Source organism: Canis lupus, chromosome 21, assembly GCF_048164855.1.
Source record: "Canis lupus baileyi chromosome 21, mCanLup2.hap1, whole genome shotgun sequence".
In the NCBI taxonomy this organism is placed as follows: Eukaryota; Metazoa; Chordata; class Mammalia; order Carnivora; family Canidae; genus Canis; species Canis lupus.
Window position 1 is genome coordinate 50,365,569 of NC_132858.1, and position 23,955 is coordinate 50,389,523.

The 23,955-nt window shown below is 46.6% G+C and overlaps 1 long non-coding RNA gene across 1 annotated transcript; it reads right to left on the minus strand.

Annotated features, from left to right (window-relative positions):
- Positions 1-20,141: 20,141 nt before the first annotated feature.
- LOC140613540 (uncharacterized) lies at positions 20,142-23,565 on the minus strand. Its single transcript, XR_012014528.1, has 2 exons — positions 23,522-23,565; positions 20,142-21,539 (listed from the first exon to the last, which is right to left on the minus strand). It is a non-coding gene; the product is annotated as an uncharacterized lncRNA (long non-coding RNA).
- Positions 23,566-23,955: the final 390 nt, after the last annotated feature.

The following is a 23,955-nucleotide window of genomic DNA, read 5'->3' on the forward strand; positions in this document are numbered from 1 at the left end:
CATTCAAAGGACCTAGAATATCCAAGCCCACCTTGGTTAAAAAAAAAAAAAAAGAAGAAAATTGGAAGACTTTCACTGCCCAATTTCAAGGCTTGTATAAAGCTAATAATTCTAAATTAATCAAGTCGGTGTGGTGCAGACAGAAAAGTTGAAAAATGGATTAAAGAAACAGCAGAGAGTCCAGACATGGACCCACTTGTGTATGATCATGACTTGACTTGGGAACGGTGGTTCTTTTGAATTCATGTTCAGCATAATCAAGGCAAGGAAGTGTGTGTGAGCTGAAAAATAGACCCTAACTTATAGGAAGGGACACAGCACCTGGGAATGTTTTCAGGAAGTTGAAATTTAGAGCTATTCTCCCCGTGCACTGAGTGGAATCACCGTTCTCCTTCGTCCTCCATCTAATGTAATAACTCAGAATTTTGTGACGGGTGTAAATCTGACATCGTAAGATGGAGCAACTGTGAAACAGTTGGTGCCATCTTCTCCTACTATCCGTGCATCCTACACCTCCTATACTTAGACTTGTTGGATCACCGGTCCTAACTCGGGGTTCAGAATATGGGTGTGAAGTGGTGGCCTGAGTCCTTTCTCTCAGGCAGTTCAGGTGTCCCTCCTGCATGGCCTGGAGCCAGGAGGAGCCTCTGCCAACACTGGTGGTGACTACAGCCGCTACTAAACCCTCGGTGCCCAGGTCCATGGTAAGTGCTTCGTATACGTCGGACAATGTGGCCTAACTCAGCCCTCGTGGGTGGGATTATTTTGATTACTGAGCGACTAACAACTCTGTGAACCAAAACTAGATCGAAAGGTTGATTCTTTTGAAGAGACCAGAGACACAGGAGCCATTCAGCTTGAAACTTCTTTATGGATTTTGATGCAGGTTTGTAAGTCTCTAACTGCAATACTGAAATCCAAAGAGCTCGGAAAATGGAACACTTTTGATAACAAATTTGGTAGCAAAATCTGAATCTGCCCTACGTACTGACAGGCATGGTGAATCTTCTAGAGGGGAGTAGAGTATTTGTGCAAGCAGCTTTTCTTTGGAGCATCTCAAGGGAGTTTTATTTTGGGAAGCGATGCCCTGAGATAATCTTGAGATAATCTTGCTCTTGCTATTTAAGACCTCCTACTTTCTTTTCTGCATGAACCTGTGTTTTTCTTTTTATTGCCCTTGGATTCACTCTTTACTGTGTGATAGGCCAGGTGGTTATTTGATGGCTTTTTATCCGAATGATCACATCTATATGCATAATCTTCAGGTTCATAAAGCAGCATTGTGTTCATTACCTCATTTGCTCCTCAGTAAAACCTGTTCTTTCTCAACAATGCAGAAATGCAGGTGGTGGAAGCAGGGCTGGAGCCTGGCCCCGGCCTCTATGCCATGCTCCCAGGCCCAGGGCCCATCAGGGACAAGCCACGATGCTTGCTTCAGGACAGCTTGCCCATGACCCTCACCAGCAGTAAGGGTCTCACATTTTAGTTAATACACAATCTTCACACCCACTAGTGGAAAATCCTAAAGGGTTTCAATGGAACAGCCACACCTGGGGGGAGAGGAGTGGGCACTTGGTGTTGGGGGTCCTTACACCCCAGGAGGCAGCCTGCAGGGAAGCCTGTGAGCACACTCGTCACACGTGTGCCCTGTTCAGGCAGCTCTGTGTCTTCTGTCCCATGTTTCTCTCCAGTTTTTTTTTTTGTTGTTGTTGTTGTTTATTTACCTTTATTTCAATCATACAGAGTCTGGGACCCTTTATCATCCCCCCCCTCCTCAGTCTCCATCCCCAGGGGTTAAATAATTTTAAAAAATATTTAAAAAGCTGTAACAAAATAACATGAAAGGAAATAGGAAGAGGGATGGAGGAAGGGTCAGGAATTGGGAAGGGAATAGAGAAGAGAGAGCCTCTTCCCCAGACCCCTCACCTGGATTCCAGCCTGGGCAGTAGGGAAAACTATCCCCCTACCTCCCCAGGTACATCCCAGCTGTAGGTGAGGTCAGAGGTCAGGGTATGAAAGTGCCGGTGTGTGTGAATGGGGACGATATAAGGTTCAAAAGTCACGCTAAAGTAGGTGACACGTTGTGGACCTGAAGGGCACGGCAGTTCAGGGAGTTTTATTGCTTCTCCAGCAGGTCGTGGAAGGGCCTGGTTTCCAAACCTTGGCAAGAGTATGTGATCATGCTGCAACCTCCAGGAACCTAGGAACCTGGAAGCACTGTAGACCACCTGGCTCACCCTCTGCGTTCTGGAACAGACCCTTGGGGCTCAGCGGGGGGAAATCATTCATGTAACATCAGGAAGTCCATTGGCAGAGGAGTTGGGGCTAGAAGTTAGCTTCTTCTCTGCTGAGTCAGGGTTCTTTTTTTTTTTATATATATATAAATTTATTTTTTATTGGTGTTCTATTTGCCAACTTATAGAATAACACCCAGTGCTCATCCATCAAGTGCCCCCCTCAGTGCCCATCACCCAATCACCCACCCCCCACACACCTCCCTTTCTACCACCCCTTGTTCGTTTCCCAGAGTTAGGAGTCTCTCATGTTCTGTCTCCCTTTCTGATATTTCCCACTCATTCATTTGGAGGAATATAAAAAATAGCGAAAGGGAATAAAGGGGAAAGGTGAAAGGAGAAATGAGTCCGGGTTCTTAACACATGTCACCGTCACTGTGGCATCTCAACATTGATTAAGGGATGGCCTTGGGCCTTTATGTTGTACGTGACACATGTCACCAGCAGAGGGCACCAGGAACCTGTTGCTGCTTTCGAGAATTTTGGTTTCTAGTCCAGACGTGATGAGGAATGCATTCATGTGGGATAAAATATAATATGGGGATAGTGCATTCGTAGATTTGAAGAAGACACCCTGAGAGTCTAAAGGCCCTGGCTCTTATAAAAGGATACAAAACATCACGACTTACTCTAAACCTGGAGATAGATGCCTCTCTGACAAGTAGGAAGTTCATTTGAAAACCAGATTTAGAAAAGCATCAGCCTTGGCTGAGCAACTCAGAAGCCCCTAAATATCTCCATGCTGATGCTATCCAGGGACAGAAATACTGCCATTTATACTGAGATAAAACAGGTGGAAAAAATGGGTAGAGTCCCTCTTTTAAACACATTTATCACGCCACAGTCAAACAAACATCCTTTCACGGTGCAAGGTTCCCTGGGCAATGCAGCAGACGATGGAGTGCAACTGGGTTCGGCACGTTCCAGCTGTTTGACCTGCTGATAAGAAGGCCTCTTTGTGAGACCATCCTGGGAATAACCTGAGATACTGCCCGGAAGCCGTCCGCACAGTACCTGAGGCCTAGTAGGCAGCAGTGAAGAGGGCCTGTCTCCAACTGAGGGCTTGTGGCAGCTAGGCTCGACTGGGGCGGCCAGGCTTCAATGGGGATCCCAGTAGGGGAACGGGCTTGGGAGTCAGGATGAAAGCAGAGGCCCAGTGCTCTGAACACAGGCAAACTGGTGAGGGAGTGGAAGCGCAGCATGACTGGGGTGAGAGTTCAGGGGTCAGAGGCTCGGCTCCGGCCCAGTAGCACCCCTGAACTCTGCATGTGTGCGTGCGTGGTGTGTGCACCGCACCGTGTGTGAGTGTGCGAGTGGGCACGGGTGGGCAGGGCAACTTAAGTGGCTGAGCGCTTTGTACTCACACTGGGTCTTGGACCAGCAGACTGAGCCTGCAGGTGGATGAGGCAGGCAGGCTGAGGTTTTTAATCCCAAATGGGTATTTAAAATGACCTCACTGAGGGGGGCACTTGGGGTGAGCGCTGGGTGTTATGCTATATGTTGGCAAATTGAACTCCAATAAAAAAATATACTAAAAAAAAAAAAAAATGACCTCAGGAGGCTCCTGCCCCAGAGTAAATTCTACTCAGATTACCTTCCTTTCTTCCTTTCCCTCAGCCCCCTCTGTCCATTCCTTTCCTCCCCCTTCTCTTCCACTCTTCCCCTCCCCTTCCCCTCCTGTCCCTTCCCCTCTGCCCCCCTCCGTCCCCTTTCCTTCATGCCTCCACGGGTTAGAGAGGGTGTCAGTGAGATTTCAGCTCCAAGAGGGGTCCCTGCAGAAGCAGCAATGGAAAATCAGCTAGGGGCCGCAGGCAGAAATGGGTGAAACAACGGCAGGGAAACGACGCTGAGGGGTGCTGGTGGTGGAAATTGCAAATCCAGTGATGTGCAGAGCTTGCTGCTGTTTTTTATTATCTTTTGGGGGAAGCAGGGTAGAAGGAAGTTATGATGTATGGTTTATATGCGCAGTAGATGTGCGTGTGAACCTCGGGAAGGGGAAAAGGCCTGGAGATAGACATCTGGATGTTTTCCACGTGGAAGTTATAAATTAAGTGTGGATAAAATCTCTGAGGTGTAAAAAAGAAGCTGACAGGGGGCTTGGATTGAAAATTGAGATAAGTTCCCCTTTAGGGCCCAAGAGGGGACCGAGCAGCTCAAGGGGAAGGCCAGGGAGACCTGAGTGGGCAGCCCTATGCAGTGGGGAGGGAGCTTGCGGGGATTTGACCGGGTGGGGCGGGGGCGGGTTCCCACTGTTTGGAGCTCAAGTGCAGAGTGCTGGGGAGCTTGCTGGGGAGCTTGCTGGGGAGCTTGCTGATGAGCTTGCTGATGAGCTTGCTGATGAGCGGACACCCTTGGCAGGTACAGGGCTCTTTGCGGTTGAAACCACTTTGCCACAGAGGCTGAAGGTGGGGCAAAAGGCAGCCTCTTCTCTCTTGAAATGACCAACAAGTCACCACATGATGACACTGTGGACAGGTGCCTCTTGCAGCCCTTATGTCCTTACTTTGCTATTAATTCCTGATTTGGGTCTTCACCTTCCTAACTCCATATCTTTCCTCATCTTGTTGTCTCTGCCTAGGATGGTCCCCCTACCACCCAACAGTTCCTCAAGCCAAGACCCCATCTATTCAGCCTTGAGGTTGTTGTGATGCCAGATGAGCAAGACAAACTCATGCTTCCTTTCCTTCCAAGAGGAAACTAGTGAGTATCCATGAAGGACAAAAACCGACAACAGGGCTCTGTAGGGTGACGGCCAAAAAACCGTATATCAATTTCCAGGGAAAGCTTAATATCACTGTTATCAGCACCCAATTATAGCTGTGAGTTGTGCATACCTGCCTTCTTAATCAATATGGGAGCAGGAAGGCAGAGAACTTGGCGACTTATGCTGTCTTCTGTAGCTCTAGGTAGCATGGCTGCGCTCACCAGGACACCAGGTAGTAACGCCTTCTGTGAAAATTCCACGTCTGACCAGAAAGAGTCCCCCAACACACACGTGGACAGTGTGTTGGGCTGGAGACATTCTCCATACCATGTTTGTGTACAGTGTGACCGGGCCTAGAGAGATCTCTCCATTAAAGGATGAATGAAGGAATCTTTCCCTGCGCAGGTCAGTTACCTCCTGCAAGAAAACATGCAAACTCTGGTATTTTAAGCAGCTATGTCTCAGGGCACCTCCCAAGAAGCAGGACATAGCAATTCCATTCCTTCTCTAAACAGATCCAGCTCCACACCACATAAACCAGGCACGGATACATATGGAGGATTTTGTGCTGCTCAGCACAGAGGGTTTACATTGCAAACCCTTATTACGAAAACCTCCACATTTTAAAATTTTTCCCTGAATTCTTTCCTGGAATCAGCAGCCTCACCTTTCCACCTAAAAGTCAGTGCATCTGGGCTTCTCTGCAGAAGGTTGGCTTCACAACTGTCTCCCCAGATCCCCACACCATCTCTTCCCCATTATAGAACAAATTTCCATTTGTATCTTCACTTTCACTCCTCTGCTGATCTAGCAAAGACTCTCCTTGGAATTTACTCCCTGTGCCCGAGGCTGTTGGTAGTGTACAATATCTGCTTTCCCACTTTTCTACAGTAATTGAATTCAAGAATATTATTGGGGCACAGAATAGACTCCATTTCCAGCATCCACATTACAGCACGGTGTAGGTATGCGAGAACACAGCAGCAATGGCACGTAAGTGAAGCATGGACACAACTTCTGAGAAGTGTTCTTAAGAGCAAGAGGCACAGCCCTTTCCTGCTTTTGTCTCCTTTTTGCCTGGAATGTGGATATTTTGGCTGGGATTAGAACAGCCATCTTGGATTGAGGTGGAAGCTGTGTGCTGAGGATGGCAGGGCAACCAAAGAGAAAAAACACAGGCCCCTGGTGGATGACTAAAATTTTATTTAAATTTAAAAAATTCTAAGTTTTCTTTCTTACATTTTTCTATGTGAATTATTTTTATAATCAGAAATGACCTAAAATTCTACCATTTGAGGCCTATTTAAAATTTTACTTTAAGAACACCTGGGTGGCTCAATGGTTGAGTGTCTGCCTTTGGCTCAGGGCATGAGCCTGGGGTCCTGGGATTGAGTCCCACATCGGACTCCCTGTAGGGAACCTGCTTCTCCCTCTGCCTATGTCTCTATCTCTCCCTCTGCCTCTCATGAATAAATGAGTAAAAATCTTTAAAAAATTTTTACTTTATTAAGACCTCAATTATTTTCTCATATCAGAGAAAATATATAAAATAATTGACAATTTGATTCTTAAAATATTCCACTGTTTTGGCAAAAAAAAAGAAGAAAGGATATACTGGTAGCAGAGGTCAAATCTGGACCCCTGAATTTTTTGCTCTCTAGATACTCATGTCTTCGGGGAGCCTCATATTTACCTGGCCCTGCTGTCCTGCAAAATATCAGAACTCCAACTGCAACATGGGAGGAGCCAAGTTCACAAATATTAGGGCATATGGAAAGGGTGGTGCTAGCAGAGGAGGAAGATGTCGGCAATTCTTTCACATATTCCTGCTTCTTGGGAAGCTGATCAAATGTTTTAATCTAGGGTGAAGGTGATTGCTGGGCCTTCTACTCATTCCTAATGAAACTTAGGTGTGGGCAGCCTGGGTAGCTCAGAGATTTAGTGCTGCCTTCAGCCCAGGGTGTGATCCCAGAGACCCAGGATAGAGTCCCGCATCGGGCTCCCTGCATGGAGCCTGCTTCTCCCTCTGCCTGTGTCTCTGCCTCTCTCTCTCTCTCTGTCTCTCATAAATAAATAAAAAAATCTTAAAAAAAAAAAGAAAAAAAGAAAAAAGAAACTTAGGTGAAAACAGTGAGCCAGTCAAGTGTTTTTCCTCCTCATCCCCAGGCCCAGCCCCTTGGAAGGAGGTCTGTGCACGCAGGGGTAGGAGTGGGGCTGTATGCCTGCCTCCAAGTTCCAGGGCCTGAAGCATTTGAAATCCTCTGGAGGGAATGATGGCTAGGTTCTTAGATGGTGTGGGCTGGCCTCCTGTTTTTACAATCTGCAAGCTCCTTTTACTTAGTGGAACATGGAGATCCTTTTGCCTAATCCTCCTCTCTTAACCTTAAACTTGGGTCAAGAATAAAAAGAGCAGCTGTGCAACAAAGCTTGATGGTAAAACCAGAGTAAAAAGGCTCTTAAGTGTTCCAACTTTTCCTCTTCTAGTATTCTGAAATTCAGAGATGCAAAGTCTCAGCCAATAGAATTAAGCCTCCATTATATTAAAAAAAAAAATTGGCAGGATTCTGGTTCTCTGACTCTTTTTGACCCAAGGAGTTTCCATCACAGAACCACCTCTCTTTCCATTCTCTCAAATTAAATGATAAATATTATGTGATGTACAAAGAGTTGTGCTAAGCAGCCAGGGAAAGGTTTTGTTGCTTGCAGAAGCTCACTACCTAGGGAGAGATAGTCCCATAAAGGAATCTAAAGTTAAAGAGCTACACGTGCAAAAGTCAATGGGAGTATGGATAAAGAAGAGATTAGTTTGGCAGCGGGGAGGAGAATGTTTGGATCTGTGACAACCTTATGGAAAAGGTGGAGTGTGAGCTAAATCCTACAGGATGGTAGAGGGGAAAGGTCATCCCAGGCAGAGTAAAAGCTTCTGGATCAAGCCAAGCAGGGATCAGAGTATGACGCAGTGGGCAGGTGAGGGTGGTGATAGTGGACATTGTCATTGTAATCTAGAAACAGAGAGTACTTTCTAGAGACCTTTGGACACCATAAACAATATTCTGCATGCAAAGGACAGTTCTGTATAGTTTTGGAAGAAATAATAGGCGAGCACCTGTGTATCAGAAGGACGAGTAAAACACAAAGACCGTTTAGGAGTGAAAGTACTCACATTGTGTCGATGATCCCAGAAGGAGGACACAAGTGAAAGAGGCATGGGAGGGAGGACTTAAGATGGTGGAGGAGTAGGGGGACCCTAAACTTGCTTTATCCCTCGAACGCAGCTAGATAAATATCAAATCATTCTGAACACCCAACACCCAAGAAATTGATCTGAGGACTGAGAGAACAAGCTGCACAACTAGAGGTAGAAAAATGGCTGCATTGTGGAGGAGGAGCTGCAGAGGGTTGATATGAGGGAGAAAAGAACTGCAGGTGCTGTGGAGGGGAAGGAGCCCTAATCACAGAGAGAGGAGTGAGAGAGAAAGAAGGAGAGACAGAGAGCCCATCCAGGGGATTACACACACACACACACACACACACACAAAAAAAAAAACAAAACAAAAACACCCTCTTCCTCAAAAATCACTGACTGGGAAAAGGATAGGGTCTGGCTACCTCAGGTTTTTGTAAGAAGTGGAGAGCAAAGTCCAAAAGTTTGGAAGTCTATGCTATTAGCCAGGGTCGTGCCTGCCTGGCTTAGCGGTGCTCCTGTGGGGAGCGAGGGCAAAGGCCTAGGAGGAGTGGGTGCTATGGACTGAGGGTCCCCTGGGGGGACAAAGGGAAAAACAGGCCAAAGGCTTGGAGTGCATTTGGGGGTGATGGCATGGCCTCCCCAGGGACAAAAGAACTCGTGACACCAACGTGCTGCCTGGTTCTCTAGCATAGGAGCAAAGCCAGCGAGTGAGGGCAGCAAATCTTAGTGCAGCTTTCTGCTGTGCTTTACCATAAACTCCAAATTACTGCACAGTTGCATGACTGTTTTCTTAGACAAATCAGCAATAGTCACAGTGTGACGAGTCCTTCCCCCAGAGGATCAGAGTGGGTCTGCACTGCATGGGACCATGAAATTTGGAGTTTTGAAGCCTGGTCAAGTACCTGACATAAAATGCAGGAGTACCATGCTGTACGGCAGGTCGACGGCTCAGACACAGATAGGGTGAAGGCAGGGATCCAACAGAGGCCAGAGACATAGGAAGAGTGATTGTTTGCTCTTCTGTGAGGGCTTCCTGAAGAGGGACAGGCATGGACTCCCCCCTCCAGGGAGGAGAGAGCAGGGTGACGCCCCTCTCAGTCCACTGCACCCGTCAGTCCTGATCATTTCAGGGAGCAACACAGAGCCACCTAGTGACGGCTATAGCTCCTTCCACCAAGCCCTGCCTTCCACACCCTGCACTGCACCCCCTTAGGGCAAATCCCCCTGAGAATCAGCACAGTGGGCTCCTCCTGCAGAAGACCAACACAAACCCCTCTCACACACCAAATCTACTGTTCATAGAGTGCTGCAGAGGTTCAGCTCTAGGAGAAATAGGATCTAGCCTCTCTATTTTATTATTATTTTTGGATGTAGCTTTTTTAAACAAGCATATCAAAATACTATAGTTGAGTGCACACTCTGAAGCACTTCCTGAAACACCAGGCCCAAGACACTATGCGACCTCTTCTTAATATGGCCATTATTCTCAGGAGCATGACTACAATAAGCTTTTCTAACAATCACACACAAAAAATAGTGACCCAGACAAAATGAAAAGATGGAGGATTTGACTCCAAAAGAAAAAAAAAAAAACAGAAAGAAATAATGGCCAGGGATTTAATCAATACACATGTAAGTAAGGTGTCTGAACCAGAATTTAAAACAACATCATAAGGATACTAGCTGAGCTTGTGAAAATCATAGAAGACACTATAGAATCCCTTACTGCAGGGATAAAAGAACTAAAAACTAGTCAGACAAAAATAAAAAATGCCATAACTGAGATGCAAAACCAACTGGATGCCATGATGGTGAGGATAGATGAAGCAGATGAATGAATCAATGATATAAAAAATAAAATAGAAAATAATGAACTGAAAAGAAGCAGGAAAGAAAGGTGCTGGACACAAATGTAGACTTAGGGAACTCAGCTACTTATTAAAGTGCAATAAAATTCATAGTATATGAGTCCCAGAAGAAGAGAGAGAGAACAAGGGCAGAAGGTTTAGTTGAGCAAATTGTAGCTGAAAAGTTCCCTAATCAAGGGAAGGACACAGACATTGAAATCCCAGAACCACAGAGAACTCCCATTAAATTCACCAAAAGCCAGTCATCACCAAGATATATCATAGTTAAATTCACAAAATGCACAGACAAGGAAAGAATCCTGAAAGCAACAAGGGAAAAAAATCTTTAACCTATAAGGGAAGACAGATAAGATCTGCAGCAGATCTGTCCATAGACACTCGGCAGGCCAGAAGGCATTGGCATGATACATTCAACATGCTGAAGGGAAAAATATGCAGACAAGGATACTTTGTCCAGCAAGACTGTCATTCAGAATAGAAAGAGAGATAAAGAGTTTCCCAGACAAAAACTAAACAAGTTTGTGACCACTAAACCAGCCGTACAAGAAATATTAAAGGGGATCCTTTGAATAGAGAAAAGAAGGCCAAAAGCAACAAAGATTAGAAAGTACCAGAGAACCTCACCAGAAACACCAACTTCACAAGTAACACAATGGCACAAGATTCATATCTATCAATAATCACTCTGAATGGAAAAGGATTAAATACTCCAATCAAAGGACATAGGTATCAGAATGGATTTTAAAAACCAGACCTATCTATATGCTGCTTACAAGAAACTTATTTTATACCCAAAGACACTTGCAGTTGGAAAGTGAGGGGATGGAGAACCATCATGCTAATGGACATCAAAAGAAAACCAGAGTAGCCATACTTATATCAGACAAACTAGATTTTAAACCAAGGACTGTAACAAGAGATGAAAAAGGGTGCTTTATCATAATAAAGGGGTCTGTCCATCAATAAGGTCTAACAATGGTAAATACTTATGTCCTCAACTTGGGAGCACCCAAATATATAAATTAATTAATGACAAACATGAAGAAACTCATTAATAATAATAATACAATAGTAGTGGGGGACACCCCACTCACAACAATGGACAGATTATCTAAGCATTGATATTCTTATCAATAGGAAACAATGGCTTTGAATGACACATTGAACTGAATGGATTTAATAGATATATTCAGAACATTTCATCCTAAAGCAGCAGAATGCCTTCTTCTTGAGTGCACATGGGACATTCTCCAGAATAGATCACATACTGGATTACAAATCAGCCCTTAACAAGTACAAAAGGATTGAGATCATATCATGCATATTCTTAGACCACAACGCTATGAAACTTGAAATCAACCACAAGAAGAAAACTTGGAAAGACCACAAATACATGGAGGTTAAAGAACATCATACTACAGAATGAATGTGTTAACCAGGAAATTAAGAATTTTTAAAAAATGGAAAATGAAAATAAAAACACAACGGTCCAAAAACTTTGAGACCCAAAGGGGGGTCCTAAGAGGTCTATCACCAAGAAATATAGTTAAATTCCTATGTCAAGAAGCAAGAAGGGATGCCTGGGTGGCTCAGTGGTTGGGCATCTGCCTTTGGCTCAGGTCATGATCCTGGAGTCCCAAGATCAGGTCCCACATCAGGCTCCCTACATGGAGCCTGCTTCTCCCTCTGCTTGTGTCTCTGCTTCTCTGTATCTTATGAATAAATAAATAAAATCTTTTTAAAACTTATTTTAAAAAAAGAAGAAGCAAGAAAAGTCCCAAATATGCAACCTAACCTTACACCTAAAAGAGCTAGAAAAGGAACAGCAAATAAAACCTAAAGCCAGCAGAAGGGAAATAATAAAGATTAAAGCAGAAATAAACAATATTAGAAAAAAACAAACAAAAAACCCCATAGGAGAACAGATCTATGAAGCCAAGAGCTGGTTGTTTGAAAGAATTAATAAAATTGACAAATCCCAGCCAGACTTATCAAAAAGAAAAGAGAGAGGACCCAAATAGATAAAAATCATGAACAACAGGGGCAAGATCACAATCAATACCATAGAAATACAAACAATTATAAGTGAACACTATGAAAAGTTATATGCCAATAACCTGGGCATTGTGGAATAATAGTCAAATTCATAGAAACATATAAACTACCAAAATTGAAACAGGAGGAAATAAAAAACCTGAATAGGCCCATAACCAGCAAAAAAAAAAAAAAGAAAGGAATAATTAATAAAAAAAAATCTCCCAACAAGCAAAAGTCCAGGGCCAGATGGCTTCCGAGGGAAATGCTACCAGATATTTAAAGAAAAGTTAATACCTATTCTTTTCAAACAATTCCAAAAAATAGAAATGGACAGAAATTTTCCAAACTCCTATGAGGCCACATCACCTTGATTCCCAAACCAGACAAAGAGCCCATTAAAAAGGTGAATGACAGACCAATATCCCTGATGAACATGGATGCAAAAGATCTCAACAAGATACTAGCAAATCAAATCCAACAGTATATTAAAAAGAATTATTCACCACAGTCAAGTGGGATTTATTCCTGGACTGCAGGGATGGCTCAATCCACAAATCAGTCAACATGATACACCACATTAGTAATAATAATAATAAAAGAACAAGAACCATATGATCTTCTCAACAGTTTGAGAAAAAGCATTTGACAAAATACAGCATCCATTCTTGATAAAAACCCTCAACAAAATAGAGATAGAGGGAACATACCTCAACATCATAAAAGTCATATGTACAAAAGACCCAGAAATAATATTATCCGCAATGGAGTCAAACCAAGAGCCTTTCTTCACGATCAGGAACAAAACAGGGATGTCCGTTCTCCACCATTACTATATAACATAGTACTAGAAGTCTTAGTCTCAGCAATCAGACAAAAGGCATCCAAAGCAGCAAGGAAGAAGTCAAATGTTCACTATTTGCAGATGTCATGATACTCTACGCAGAAAACCCCAGAGTCCACCAAAAAATTTCTAGAACTAATACATGAATGCAGCGGAGTCACAGGATATAAAATCAACACACAGAAAGCTATTGCATTTCAAACACCAATAATGAAGCATTAGAAAAAGAAATCAAGGAATCAATCTCATTTACAATTGCACCAAAACCTGTAAGTCACCTAGGAGTAAGCCTAACCTAAGAAGTAAAAAATCTGTCCTCTTAAAGGTATAAGATACTTCATGATGAGATGCCACCTCATACCTGTCAGAATGACTAAAATTAACAACACAAGAAACACAAATGAGGGTGCAGAGCAATGGGGACCCTCTTACACTGTTGGTGGGAATGCAAACTGATGCAACCGCTCTGGAAAACAGTATGGAAGGTCCTTAAAAAGTGAAAAATAGAACTACCCTATGACCTAGCAATTGCACTGCTAGGTGAATACACAAAGGATACAAAAATACAGATTTGAAGGTATACATGCCCCCCGATGTTTATAGCAGCATTATCAACAATAGTTCAAGTATGGAAAGAGCCCCACCGTCCATTGACTGATGAATGGATAAAGAAGATGTGGTGTATATATACAATGGAATATTACTCAGCCATCAAAAAAGAATGAAATCTTGCCATTTACAGTGACCTGGATGGAGCTAGAGTGTATTATGTTAAATAAAATAAATCAGTTAAAGAAAGATAAATACCATATGATTTCACTCATAGGTGCAATTTAAGAAACAAAACAGTTGAACATGGGGGTGCGGGGGGGAAGAAAAGAAAGAGAGAAAAAGAGACAAACCATAAGGGACTGTTAATGATAGGGAACAAACTGAGAGTTGATGGAGGGAGGGAGGTGGAGGATGGGCTAAATGGATGATAGGTGTAAAAGAGGGCACTTGTTGGGGTGAGCACTGGGTATTATACCTAAGTGATGAATGACTGAATTCTACTCTGGAAACCAATCTTATGCTATATGCAAGTAAATATAATTTAAATAAAATTTTGAGAAAAAAAAAAAAGAGAGAGACATGAGAGGAAGGAAAGGGCTGGATGCAAGCAGAGAGAGTGGAAGGCCAGTGTGTGCTGACCTGTCAAGGGCGGGGGCGGCGTGAGGTGGCCCAATGCGGGGAACCCAGCTTTCTGCCTATTTGTGTGCAGTCTTTTCTGAAGTGAACTGGAGAGTTGGCTTACTTAACAATCTCAGGGCAATTCCCTAAAGGAAAAATTTATAATCGCATTTCTGGCTAGATATCTATCAAAATCAGAAGAAGCTGGGCTGCCTGGTGGCTCAGTGGCTGAGCGTGCCTTGGGCCCAGGGCATGATCCTGGGGTCCCAGGATCGAGTCCCACATCGGGCTCCCTGCAGGGAGCCTGCTTCTCCCTTTGCCTGTGTCTCTGCCTCTCTCTCTCTACATCTCTCATGAATAAATAAATAAAACTTAAAAAAAAATATCAGAACAAGCTTTCCTGCAGAAGAGGAGTTAGGATAAATTACCAGACAGAAGATATACAGGGTGGAGGATGCAGCTCAATGAAAGGAAAGAGGCTCATACGAGCCACATTGTTGTGAAATTTCAGAACTCATAGGACAAAAGAAAATGATGACTTCCGGAGTAAAATAAACAAATAATAATAACATCAAAGTCCCATCATCCAGTGGCAAGTCATCAAAATATTTAACACTTGGTATGGCCTGGGCCCTGACCCATCAGAATGGACGCTACTGGAAGTAGCACTAAGGTAGAGTCCTGTGGTGCTGGACATTAGCCCTATAGCTGTTTGGGTTGTGGAAAGGTCTAGGGGATCCAAGAGGAGAGTCTGCAGTGGCCAGGACACCCTGGGGAGACTTTGGCAAGGGGATGATCATTTGACTGATGATCATTTCAGAAAGGTCATGTCCCAATTGCTACAAAAGAATTTCTATATTTTAGCAATGGGTGTGGCTCTGTTTGGTGTGAAACATCTGCTCTTGACCGCACTCCCCCAAGATAAGGAGCTCAATCAAAATGGTATTCTCAGCACTGGTTCAGTGCCTTCAGGTATCTGGGAAACAAAGAAATCAAACCAGAATTCTTTACTTAGCCACATTATCTATCAGTATAAGTTGTTTTTCAGATTTACAAGGCCTCAGGAAATGGACCTCCAATAAAGTGATGAATTTAGATTTGGTGGGACCTGAAGCTTATGCAATTGGGGGGGAAGGGGCTCTTGTTAAGAAAAACACTAAAAAAATCACTACTCCACAATTCAGTACAAAGGTGAGTATTTATTTAGAATAGTGAAGGAATTGCAAATAAATGTGTTAGCTTTAAATATTAAATATTGAGGGCACCTGGGTGGCTCAATGGTTGAGCGTCTGCCTTCGGCTCAGATCGTGATCCCGGGGTCCTGGAATCGAGTCTCGCATCAGGCTCCCTGCAGAGAGCCCACTTCTCCCTCTGCCTGTGTGTCTCTCATGAATAAAATCTTTTAAATAAAAATTAAAAATAAATATTAAATACGGAGTCAGTAAATAAAAATTTTTCTGGATTTTAGGTTTGTAATATTTGGTTGCTTCTTCATAGGACAGTTTTGCATTTTTATAGAGACAATAGAAATATTCAGTCTTTTCTGTACTATGGTTGACCAAAATTTGTTATTTCTTATTGATAGTATAGGAAACTAATGTGTTCAGGGGCGCCTGGGTGGCTCAGGTATTAAGTAAGCATCTGCCTTTGGTTCAGGTCATGATCCTGGGGGTCCTGAGGTCAAACCCCATGCCGGGCTCCCGCTCACTAGGGAGTCTGTTTATCCTTCCCCCCCCCCTACTTGTGCTCTCTCTCTCTCTCTCAAATAAAAACTTTTTTTTTTTAATAAAAGGAAACTAATGTGTTCATATTGAGATATGACCTCAGGCCCTGAGTTGGTAAGCCTAATGGAGGGGAGGAGACACAGAGAGAAGAGTTTTCTGGAAGCCATTTCTTCTCTGATTTAGCAGGTACTCAGAAGTAGCCATGACTCTTATACCAAAACTCAGTGTATCCCTGACTCAGCTGCCCCTTAGCCAAATTTCAACATACTTCTAGACCACTGCATCATCGTCTAGCAAGATGGGCATGACAGAGGATAAGTAGGAGAGAGAGGTTGTCCTAAACAATTGCTGTTATGCTATCTCATTTTTGCAGATTTTATAAAAGCACACAATCATGCTCCGAAAGCAAAGGCCCTTCATTCCCAGGGCTTTGGAAGAAGCTCATGCTATGGGGAGGGTCTTAAAGCTTTTATGCTTTATTAACACCACTGTAAATCCATCTTTACTCCTCTGTTTCTATCCTGGGAAACTGTTCCCAAGCAAAAATCAGGATCAAGTAAAAAAGAAAAAGCTGTGGGATCCAGGAAATAGTGGGTCCTATTCTAGAGAGCTCTGAAGAAGGTTGATAGAAGGCTATGATTCTGAGTCCGAGAAAGCAGCATGTTCTAATTGATGTAGGACGAGCAGGGCTCCAGGAGTACACATGTGCGACCTCAGAAGTGCAGGCCTGAGATACTTGGAAGATGCCCAGAGGATCCCATAAAATAGCTCGGCCATAAGTGGCTAGTCCAGGTATATGGATCACCAAAGCTCATACCATCAAGACAATCTACATTTTTCAGTAGACTTGATGTCCAGCCGACTGCTTACTATCTCCAACGGCTAGGAATCCAAGCAGAAAAGGGGTTTGCTCAGTAGTTTGATACTCATCTCCCATTTGATTTTGATGAATAGATGAACAGTGGTGATTATATTTTAAAAAGAGAGAACTAGGGATGCCTGGGTGGCTCAGTGGTTGAGCGTCTGCCTTCGGCTCAAGGCGTGATCCTGGAGTCCTGAAATCAAGTCCCATGTTGGGCTTCCTGCAGGGAGTCGGCTTCTCCTTCTGCCTAGGTCTCTGCCTCTCTCTCTCTCTCTCTGAGTCTCTCACAAATAAATAAATAATTAAAAAAATTATATATATATATTAAAAAGAGAGAATTCTATCCAGTCTATATTAATGGAGAAAGAAACAGAGAGGTAAGGATATAATTTAAAGTCAGAAAGATAAGTAGATGAATTGAAAAGGTCATGAACATGTACTTCATACCCACATATATGCATGTAGTAGGGGAGTGTGTGAGAGAAAAAGATATTGGGGTGTAAGCAAACTAAACCATTGCTTCGCATAACAAAATTCAAGGATAATATATAAAGCTGATAAACCCAGAAATAGCTCCCTGAGCTTGTTAATGAGAATTTCAGAGACAGCCACAGAAGAGCTCGATCAGGAATGATTAAAGGTGACCACCTGTGGAGAACAGGATGGAAGGTGCGGGGGCAGGCATGGGACAGGTGCTTTTCCTTTCCAGCATCTCCACATTATTTGATTTTTAGAAAACATGTGTATGTCATTCTGATGAAAAAGAAGAGGGCAACCCGGGTGGCTCAGCGGTTTAGCACCACCTTTGGCCCAGGGCCTGATCTTGGAGTCCCGGGATCCAGTCCTGCCATGGGCTCCCTGCATGGAGCCTGCTTCTCCCTTTGCCTCTCTCTCTGTGTCTCTCATGAATAAATAAAATAAAAATAAAAAATAAATAAAATTAAAAATAAAAAAAAGCAACTCAGGTTAGAACCTTTCTCAGAGTCTGGACAGTGGGATTTGGGTCTATAACAGCACTTTTCGACCTTCAGCCTCCATCTGACCTTTGCCTGGAACAGAATGAGTTTGTAATGCAGCCTTTTGATTTCGGGAGCTCCGTCAATACTTATATAGAATTTCAGCTCGTGCAGGCCCGGAGAGCTTCCGTCCATCCGGAGACCACGCCGCTCGAACCATCCTTGCCGCTCGAGCCTTCCTTGCCCCTCGAGCCATCCTTGCCGCTGGAGCCATCCTTGCCTTGGCAGCAGGCCCGGCGCTCCTCACCGGGGCGCCAAACCCAAGGGCTCTGGGTCGGCGGGGGCGACCTTGTCAAGGGCCCGGCTGGCTCTTCTTTACCTTCGTCTTTCTTCTGGGTTACTTTTCCCCAACATCAGGACGAGGATGTGTTTGAGAAGCACAGACAGAGCAGGAAGGGGGCGGCTCCACCCGGGCTGCTCCCCTGCGTCCTGAGGCCCGTCCTGCTGCTGCCCGCCTGCCCCGGGTGTCCCCTGCCCTGGCCCCCAGGACACTGCTCCCGGCCCCGGGGCGGCCACCCACGGAGTCGTGAACTGGAGAAGCCTCGGCTTCCACGCACGTGTGTGCAAGGGTGGAGCAGGGCGGCAGCGGGGGCTGTGGGGGGAGTGTGTGTGTGGGGTAGGGTCCGGGTCCGCTGCCCGGGAGGGTCACCCGCGGAGCAGGGCGCGTGCGTGCGGCGTGGCGGGGGATCTCGGGACCCACCTGAGCCCAGCTCGGAGCCGCTCCCGGGATGCCCCCGGCCCCCCCCGCGTAACGAGGACAACCGACCGCAGCCCGAGGCCACTGCAGCTGGCTCAGGATTGGGGCCCAGGGGTGTCCCCGCCGCTGCCTCCCTCCGTCGCCAGCGCAGGGCCTTTAAGGGAAAGAGACCGAGAGGGACGGCGGCGGGACCGAGGTTGCGCAGGTCACAGAACAGACAGGCAAATGAGGGGGGGCGGGTGCGTGGAAACCCCCAAGGCCGGTCCCTCCCCTCGGCCCGCGAGTCCCTTCACTCACAGCCACGTGGGTCGCGTGTGGCCTGGCCCCGCGCCCGGGCAGCACCCCGCTCCCTGTCGCTTCCCGTCGCTCCCCGCACCCCACTCCCCGCACCCCGCTCCGCACTCCCCGCACCCCGCACCCAGCTCCCCGCACCCCGCTCCCCGCACCCAGCTCTCCGCACCCCGCTCCCCGCACCCCCTTCCCGGCTCCCCGCTCCTCGCTCCCCGCACCCCAGCTCCCCGCACCTCGCTCCCCGCACCCAGCTCCCCGCACCCCCTTCCCGGCTCCCTGCTCCTCGCTCCCCGCACCCCGCACCTCGCTCCCCGCACCCAGCTCCCCGCACCTCGCTCCCCGCACCCCGCTCCTCGCTCCCCGCACCCAGCTCCCCGCACCCCCTTCCCGGCTCCCCCGCACCCCGCCCCCCCCCCCCCCCCCCCCGGCCCCCAGCAGCTGGAGGCCTCGCAGGTCACGCCAGCCAGCGAGGCGCGGGCCCGGGCCTGGGCAGCTCCCTCGTCTGCAGGACGCGGCCACCCGGCTCTGCGGTCACCTCGCCCCGACGCTCCGCCTCCCCGAAGCCGCTGAGACTCCGCCCGGTTCCAGGGACGCGGCGGGCACCGGGGCTGCGTCTAGCACCGCGCGGCTTAGAGCGCCCCGCCCAGGCGCTTGGCCCCCGGCCTCCTCCGTCTGCCTCTCGCCTCTGCCTCTGCGCTGCTCCTCCGGACCCTGGATGGGCCCGAAGAGGTGGCCCGGGGGCGGGGGCCGGGGGGGAGAGGGCGGGCAGGCGGTTTCTTTTTCTCCCTCTGACACTCAGTTTGTGGAACTTGGGCGTGGAAGTTGGAGATGGCCTGAAAGACCGATGCAGTCGCTTCCCCACCTGCAAATAGCTCTGCGCTCTTTCCACTTGTACTTCTTCCCCATGTATAGGAAGAGAATCTCATTTTATATTATCCTGTATCTCACATTGGGGTCCCCATATGGCTTATGGCTTCCTAACCTTCAGGAACAGACCCTGCGGGCATTCTATGAAATATTTACTGAAAAAATCAAATATTTACTGAGAATCAGTGAGAAAACACTTGTACTACTGCATATATTTTTAAAGATTTTATTTATTCATAAGAGACACACAGAGGGAGAGAGAGAGAGAGAGAGAGAGAGAGAGAGAGAGAGAGATTGGCAGAGACCCAGGCAGAGGGAGAAGCAGGCTCCATGCAGGGAGCCCGGGACTCAATCTGGGGTCTCCAGGATCAGGCCCTGGGCCCAAGGCGGGCACCAACCGCTGAGCCCCCCAGAGATCTCCTTTGTGCTACTATATTAAAAGGTCCAATTTTCCCCAGGTTGAGTCTTTTAAAAATGATAAAGCACATGGCCATGGAATCATTGCACATTTTTAGGCTGCCTGGTGTTTAGTTTGTATGAGCTTGTAAACATCACACCGGTGCCTAATTTGAAACTCTCGCTGCCAGGGAACTGTTTGCTCAGGTGTAATTCAAGTGGGTTTCCTTTTTTTTTTTTTTCCCCAGAAAACACAAAGCAAACAAAATAGCATCTTCACGTCCTCTGTGCCCCACTCATTACAGACACATAGAACGTCTTCCAGGAAAGCCCTCAATCTCCCTTCTCCCCAGTTCTCAAGGCAGCGATAAAGGGGGAGAAGCACGCACGCGGGGAGTGCACACATCCAGCAGGCACACGGGGTGGGGACACTTCAGCACATGCCACATGAAAAGCACATACCATTTCTGTACTGGTTCCCCCCACACCGAGACCCCCAGGACCTATTACTTAATGAGCGTGGCCTTTGGAGCAGGCCTCGGTCCTTGAGATTTCTTCATCTGTTAAATAGGAGCAACATTTCCGAAGTCCTGACCTTGGCTGGGTGTGTAAAGACACAGGCCTGGGTCCCCCATGGAACACATGCTTGGTGAACCCCCAAGACGTGGAGGCAGGTAACGCCTGGATTCAAGTTTCTTCTTCTGTACGTCGAACTCGCCTCTAATACGTATCTGCGTGCATTTCTTTTATTACAGGTAGACGGCCTGACCTTGGGGCCTTAGAGGCGGTGGCCCTTGGGGACCGTCTAGTCCAACCTCTTTGAGGGAAGGGTGGGGGCACGGGAGGGGGATACAGAATTTACCTAAAGTCACACCCAGCAGTGAGTGGCACAGCGCAGATGAGCTCCTGCGATGACGACAAAGGGAAGGTAGGTTCCTAGTCCATTTATGACGTCAAACCACACTTACCCGCGGGGAGAAGTGCAGGTAGTCTTTCTACCTCCTAATTTTAGAATCAGTAGAGTTAGCCTAAGCTTCTGCTTTTGAAGTTGACTCAAAAGTGCCTTTGTTATCGAAAAATCCATATGGGTGGCGGAACCCAGACGGTAGACTTTTTTGTTTTGTTGGACAGAAAGGAAAACCGAGGCTTCTGTCACCTGCCAAGTAGCCTTGGGCTACATCCAAGCCAACCGTGCGCTCAACGAAGCAGACTAATAAAACAATGGGGCCTCTCTGGCTGCCGAGAGACTGATGAATATGCATGTAGAACACGCAGCCAGCGCAGCCTTTTCTCACCTTGAAGTTGAGCAGCAAGGCTTCTACCTTCTTGTTTGTTTGTTTTTTCCTAATTGAAAGTATGGTAGAACTGTGGGGCTAGAAGGGACCTTAGGGAAGACCGTTGGGCCCAAACCCCTCATGTCAGAGATGAACAGACCGAGGCCAGGAAGGAAAGTCTGTTCGGGGGCGTGCGGTGACCGGCTCGCAGTCTCAGACCCAGAGCAGCTCTTGGGGCTCTGGTTCCAGACGTTTGGTGCCCCCGCTGTTGCGCTCCCGTTTCCTTGATGGAGTTAATTGATTAAGGCCTCCTGGAAAGCAATTTAAGGCTCAGGTTACAAGCACTCAAGAAGAAAGGGGGGGGACAGGGGGGGGACGGGGACGGGGGTGTGTGTGTGACGTGGGGTGGGTGACTCCGCGTGATATCTGTCTGTGTTGGGGGCTCTGAGCAAATAAATCAGGGGGTCACCTCCACTCTTAACAGTATAGGTTGTGACCTAGGGCACATGACCTAGGTCATCTTAGAACCCACCAAATGCATTCTTGGGAGACAACGTGACAATTTCCGTTCTCTGAAGAACTGTTCTAAACCAGAGAAGTGTTAAATTATGGTTTATGAACTAGAAAAGTGGTTCCTGTCTCAATTAGCCATCCTCACACATGCAGCAGCCCTCACGCACCCGGCAGGCCGTATACCCCCCACTGCATCATGGGGAGGTGAGCCATCCCAAAAATCACTGTGAAGGACAGAATGCCACCCAGGCTCAAAGTAGGAGGAACAGGGCCTAGAATTCTCCTCCTCTTTTGCTGAATGTGAGAGAAACTACAGCACTGAAAATGAACTCATGTCAGCTTGACAAAACATGAGGGATCTCACCAACATGATGCACCTTGGAAAAGGCAAACCCAGGAGAACCCCTAAACTGGGGATTCAGTTTTAGGGTGATAGAAATCAAACAAGATGAAATACTATACTGTGTAGAAATGCATTCGTTTATGAGAAAACTTTTTTTTTTTTTTTTTTTAAAGCAAGAGAATGGTTTAACACACAATTCAGGATGGGGTACTACCTGAGAAGGCCATGGGGGGAAATGATCGGAGAGAAGCAAGAATTGGTGATGCTCTTATTTATAAATTGGGTGGTGGGTCAAAAAAGCAGGGGAGGAGTAAGATATGAACCAACTTCTGGATAGAACTTCTGACTTTGTAATAATATTAGAGTCTTGATTAAGCAGGATGTCTTATTCCAATACTTGGATCATTTCTTAGCAAGAAGATACCCTATATTCTAGATCGTTTAGGAATAAGAACCCCAAAATAAGCGAGGCCACGTGCCACAGGGCTTCACTGATTCTTGCTCTGTAGTAAGTGACCACCCTAGCTAGTCACAGTATGTTCCGTTAAATGGAGTAAACTGGGAGACTAGGAATAGAGGGTAAAAACGGATCTGCAGCATGCAAAGGATGACAAAGTCCCAAGAGGAAGTCTTTAGGTAACAAAATAAATGCATTGAGATGTTCCACCTTCGTCCTGGGCGCAAGCTGGCTGCTGTGCTTCTAAGCAATAAGTTCTGATTCTAGATGGGAACAGGGGTGGGGGCAAGGCTTCCAGATCCTGGCTGCCTGGGGCCTGAGGCATAAACAATGTGCAGGGCCCACATGTCTGTCCGTGCCCCAAGTTAACTCAGTGGGTGGCGTGCTCCTATCCGAAATGGAACGTAATGATGCAAAAATAAACCAGAGGGGGTACCCACGGCTGGCACAAATGACAAGCATCAAAACCTAAGTCAAGAGGATGGAAAAGGAGTCATGGGAGAGGAAAAAAAGGGAGGGAGGCCTGCTTTCTCCATCTTTCCCCTAGGACCGTCAACACGGATGAAGCACTTGGGGCACAGAGATGGGAGGAGTGGGCTTGTCTGCTTCATTATAGGAAGGACACAGAGTCCGATGAATAAGGGGGAATTGAATAGAATGTATTAGCTCCCGTTCCTTGGGCTTTCCCCTTCCAGCCATTGTTGCCCCAATTAGGGTCAGCTGTAATAGGGCCTGGTCGTTTCCAGCAGGGGCAGGGGCAGGGGTAGGGGCAAGCAGACTATGAGAGCCTCGCCCAACCAGTGGCTGGACGCTAGACTCAGTCACCCTGCGATCATCAATGCCTTGATTTCTCAGATACTTTCTAGATTCCTCCTGAAGCTACCGCTGAACCCCGCTCTTCCAACCCCTTAGCTGAGGCCGGACGCCCTGTACCAGTCTTTCCAATCTCTCTTCCATGGATTAGACTCTGCTCTTCTTACCCCATTAGCTTTCCTGGGTTCTGCTTCTCACTGGGTGGAATGTGCATTATAACTGTAGGATTCCAACCGCCGTGGCATCCCCAACATTCTAGAAACACGTCCCAGCCGGTCTTGGGCACTCTCTACACCAAGCCTGAGTTTGTCGATCTGATAGACGTTGTGATAAGGCCACTGTCACCACCTAGAGAATTGACATCCTTTACCATTGTCCTGTTTTCCCACAGATTTCTCTTTGCCGTGTGCACTATTACCAATCCAACAGCACTTCCCCTGTCTCATCATCTGCTATTGAAGCCCCAATCGTTTAGGTGGTTGGCAGAAATTCCTTGATCCTGGGAGGGCAAGTGACTGCTCTAGCCCGAATGAATGCAACATGACTGCCCTAAAGGGTTATGGAGCTCTTAGAGCCCTTGGCCAGGGTTCCCGCAGGTGCC